Source organism: Hyaena hyaena, unplaced genomic scaffold (assembly GCF_003009895.1).
Source record: "Hyaena hyaena isolate Hyena2069 unplaced genomic scaffold, ASM300989v1 scaffold_2425, whole genome shotgun sequence".
In the NCBI taxonomy this organism is placed as follows: domain Eukaryota; kingdom Metazoa; phylum Chordata; class Mammalia; order Carnivora; family Hyaenidae; genus Hyaena; species Hyaena hyaena.
In genome coordinates, this window is record NW_024083060.1 from 36,476 (window position 1) to 41,677 (window position 5,202).

General features: G+C 42.3%; 1 pseudogene; it reads left to right on the top strand.

Moving 5' to 3' along the window:
• Nucleotides 1-206: 206 nt before the first annotated feature.
• LOC120227503 lies at nt 207-1,654 on the top strand (annotated as a pseudogene).
• Nucleotides 1,655-5,202: the final 3,548 nt, after the last annotated feature.

Consider the following 5,202-nt stretch of genomic DNA (forward strand, 5'->3'; position numbering starts at 1 on the left):
GAGTTTCCTGCGGAATCAGACCTACTAAATCCATTTCTTTGTCTTTTCCAGCTTTTGGAAGTTACCAGAATTCTCTAGCTTGTGGTCTTTCTTTCATTTTACATGTTTCTGGATTTTCACTCCAAACTCTGCTTCCATTATCTCATCTCATTTTCCATGTTTAGCCTTGCCTCTTCATATAAGTTCCTCTGTGACTATATCATCACATTACTCAGGAAGGTACGGTGATTCTGTCTCCAGAAACCTTTGCTAGAATTCAAGCAGCCCATAAAGAGACCAGTCTAGAAGGTGTGGCTGACATAACTCACGAATCACTTGTGGAAGCAGAAAACACTCCTCTGGATGTGGCTGTGTTTGGAGAATCTGGGACTGGGAAGTACGCTTTCATCAACGATCTGTGAGGTCATAGTTATGAAGTGGAGGGTTTTGCTAGTGTCACTGCTGTAGAGACCAGCAAGAAAACAACAGCAAACCCTGCCAACATCCAAAATATCCCAGTGTGATCTTCTGGAACACGTCTGGAACTGGAACCCTCAAGTTCCTTCCACATACATATCTAGAAATGGTGGGATTTGCTAAGTATGTCTTCTTCACCATCATTTCTTCCTCATGGTTTAACCTCAATGATGTTTTTCTGGCCACCTAAAATCAAGAAGGTAGGCAAAAAGTTCTACTTTGTTAGAACCAAGGTGAACAATGATTTATATAATGGGTAGAAAAACAAGGCCATGTCCTTAAAAGGGGAGAGAGTTCTTCAACAGACATGAGAGAACTACCTGTCTAATCTAAGCAAAATCAGAGTGCCTAAGTCGTGCATCCTCTTGGTCTCCAACTTTGACCTGAATGGCCTTGATTTCCCAAGACTGGAGGAGATCCTGCTGAAGGAGACCCCTGTTCATAAGCACTACATCTTTGTGCTTCTGTTGGCCAATTTGTTTGATGCTTCCACTGAGATGAAAAAGGCATTCTTCAAAGAAAATATCTGTCTGGATTCCCTGAAATCATCAGCTTTCACTTTCAACTCCAGCAGGAGAAGTGCTTGGATCTTTACCAGAGCCATTCTGGTTTGGATGAGAAGACCGTCAAAAGGATTACCAGGAAACTGGGCATGTTGTTTGAAAGCGATCAAGAGTTTCACCAAGTGCTTGAATTTCTAGTTACTTCTGAAGAAGGACAGCATAGTAGCCAAGGCCATGAAGTGTGCTTAAAGCCATTCTTTGATGAATGGATACTTCCCATCTACTCTCGTCCAGTTTCTGAAAATCTACTTTCTACATTTGAAATTCATCAATACTGTGGCCAAAGATGTTAACATTCTCTTGCATAAGACTTTAGAGAGCTTAAGTCTAAGAAGATGACACAGAGATGGGCCTAAGTGCATAACCGAATAACAAATGAGCCTCAGGTTGTGTGTTCTATAGATCGGGTTGGGGTCATCTTCCACTCTCCCACTATGGCCAAAGCTTCCACAAAAAGAAGAGAATGTGTCCATTGGAGAAAAAAAGATTGCTCCACAATGATAATCCATGCTATGCAAAGGAACTTTGACTGTGGGCTCTCTCTCTACCCCCTGCACTATTTCTCTTAAAGCATGACAAAACTGCACCCTATACTTTTCATTAAGCTCCATGTGTTTGTTATGAGGTACTTTTAATTTGCCTGGTTTACTCAGGCAAATTAAATATTTGGTACAATCAGGAGAACTGTTGTCCATTTTTGTTGTTTTATATGTTTGGCATTCGTTAGTCATTATATGAACACAGTCTTCACCAAAGTAAGGGTAATTCAAGAATATGGGCACATATCTAAGTGCGTAATATAGTGTATAATGGGACACTATAACAGAGAGGAGAAAGTTGAAAGAGGAAATGTTGAAAGCGAAATGTTCCAGGGTGTCATATTTTCAGGTATTACTGAGGAACAAAGGGAAGGGAGCAAAGTCAGTGTTTAATTTCTAAGACTTGATCGACATTAGATGGGCTGAGAGAATAGTGAACAGGGTACAATAAAGGGCAGGAGAGATGAAACAGTGAAAGTGAATTAGGAAGGAGATTGCAAAGCAAAACTGAATTCAATTAGGCAAGCAGGAAGAATACTGTGTTTTACTTCCACCCCAATTTCTGCAAAAAACTTGTGAAACAGTACCTAGTAAACGTTCATAATATTAACCTCAAGACTCAAGGATTGTTATCCCCACAGAATTTACACTTCCAGGATCCAGGATGCTTGTCATCTTGCCACCAGATCCTGCCTATCCTTATAAGCAGCATGGCCACTGAGGAAATTCTCCATCATTTTCCTCTAATCAACCGTATGTGGCCAGCACGAGGACAGACACAACCTTCCCATCCTCTAGAATTCATGACCTGTTCCAGATACCTAGGCCTTTTCCTCCCAATTCAGTGATCTTTCATCAAGACAGCAAAAGGCAAATCCAGTGGGTCTGGTATGGGTCCCTTTGGGAAGACACTTGTGATAAGAGAAGAATTACCAAATACTTACAGCTGTGGGGTTTATGTTAAAGTTCCCTTGTTTCCAGAGGAGACAGGCAAATGCGTCTTCCTCCTGTGAGAAGGAAAGACTCAAAAGGTGGAATTAGGGGAAGAAGTTTTGGTGCTTTGGGTTTATCAGCCTCATCTTCATGCGAACAAGGGTGTTCATGTGCCTGGCGGACATCCATGAAAGGCCTAGAGGATTTCTCTAGCCATGCAAAGTGTGAAAGAGAGGATTTTAAGAGAGGGGTATTAGGGTCTGGGAGGAGGAAATAAGAGCTGTGAGGTGTCTGCAAGCCAAGATCCATGAACCCAGCCAATTAATGATTGTGAACAATTTACAGCCATTATCAGGTCAGCATCCAACACTCAATCAGCCTGTCTGAGGCGGTTTTGAAGCTCCTCAAGGAGGTGCTGTGATGGTTGACCATCACTTTTGGCATCTGGGATGAGTCCATGTCATTCTGTAGCCCTCAATACCAGTCTCACTGTGCTTTAATTCTTTGTTCCCCATGTGACCTCTCCTTGAACACAAAACTCTTTTTCATGACCTAAATTCGGAGGCGGTGAGTTGAGCCACCAGGGAGTTGGTATTAGTGAAAAAGAGAAACCCCAGCCTCTTGATGCTCAGTGCTCCTGCCTGAAAGCATCCTGCAGTCTTCCTACCAGCTGAGTCAGTAACAAAACAGCCAATGTCCTAACTTCTGTCCAGTTCAGGGACTGTGAGATGACATATTGGTTCTCTGAAGTAGGACACTTTTGGAACAGGTGGGGTGAAAAGTCCAGCTCCCAGGCCAGCTAGGCTTCTCTCTCCTATCACAACAGCCTTAAGACAACATAGCAAGAGACAAATGATATCACTTGCTGGGAGTCACCATCAAGAAAGGGGGAGGTAAACTTTAGTGATCCTTGCTGGCATGCCTTTTAGCCTGAGTAATTTTAGTGAAGAGAACTTTAACTGAAAGCTTGTTGAGGGCCAGACTAATGCCATCTGTGTGACACTCCAAAGATGCTGAGGTGTGGCATTTTATTGCCCACTTTTTTCAAGTTCCAGTACACCCTTATCCATATCTGAAGGTCCTTGCTTGGATCAAAATGTACTTAAAACCTTGACCTCAGTTTAGATGCTGCATAGCTTAGATGCTTCCCCCTGCACAATAATAATCTATAAATCAAAACAACAACAACAACAACGAAACCAATGGCATGCTAACCTGAGAAAAGGTAAGAAGCAGTGTTGCTACTCTACACAATGAAGAATAGAAATTTTCCCTAGAGGCAGCATGAGGGGAGTTTTATTGTCAAGGGCTTTGCTCATTCATTTATTTTTTTTTATTTGTTGATTCAGCATTAATTGAATAGTCATACATGTGAAAATCCTGGGTTCCTTGAGCAGCCCTTGGCCACTGCCTTAGTACCTTCCAAATGAACCCTAGGGAGATTTCAGGGAAGAAAAAGAACCAAGTCCCTCTCGACATTGAACTTTATAAGGGAGAAAGACAAGAAATTAAAATTTTCTTGTAATTAAAAGGTGACATAGATTCAGACGGTGCTGGTGCTATGAAGAAGAATAAATAATTGTAAATGGAAAGGGAAGATATTTCCTTCAACTTGGTGGTCTGGGAAGGCCTCTACGAAGACCTGACAGTTGAGGAGAGACACAAAATGTGCATATATGTAGGAAGAGTGTCCCAGGTGGAGGGAATAACAAATGCTAAGATCATCAAAATGCAAGGAGCTTGTCATGTCTTTGACAGGCTGGCGGGCCCCTGGCATGCAATAGAGAGCCCAATGAGAGAGTGGTAGGAAAGGAAGGCTTAGAAATAATCAGGCACTGGGTGAGGTAGAACACTGGAGGGCATGGTATTTGTTTCAGAATTTATTGTAACTATGATGGAAACTACTGGAGCAAGGACATGACCTAATTTAGGCTTAGGAAAGAGTTTGGCAGATAGGGGATCATGGAGCTAATGGGGCAGGCTAAGGGCAACCAAAGGTACTCACTTAGTTGTTCATGTGGGGTGGTGGTGGATTGGTCAAGATGGGAGAGACAGTGGGTGTGAGAAGAGAAGAGAAGAGAAGAGAAGAGAAGAGAAGAGAAGAGAAGAGAAGAGAAGAGAAGAGAAGAGAAGAGAAGGATGTATTTTGAAGAGAGTCCTGCCATTTTCGTTCAGTAGCTGGAGGAAGATATCAGAGGGAGGATATAAGAATCACATGCAAGGTTTGTCATGAACAACTGATTGAAGAGAAGTGCCATTCAAGGAAATAGGGAAGGTTCTAGAAGAATAGCCCTGGGGATAAGGATGAAAGAGAGGAGTCAAGAATCAAGAGCTCAGAAACAGAAGTGTGAGAGTTGAGGTGTCTGTTTGAACTCGGAGGGGAGCTGTTATGTGGGCAGGTGGATGTTTGTCTGAGGTTGAGCAGAGAGCATGGTTGTGCAGCTTTCTAGGTGTCTGACCTTTGCAAAATCATGCAAAAGCATGTCCCTTTATGCTAAAATAGGGATTGACTAACTTGCTCAAGGACCGTGTAGGGATAGAAAGTCTAAAGGCAATTTAAAATTTAACACTTACATTAAAGAAGTATGGTACAGTGAATGTGCTCTATGGAGACACCTGAATTTTTAGGAGGCACAATAGAGGAAAATTAACTTGCGAGAGAGAATTTTGTTTTCACAAACCTTCTCTCCAAGGGGCAAATGGGTTAATGT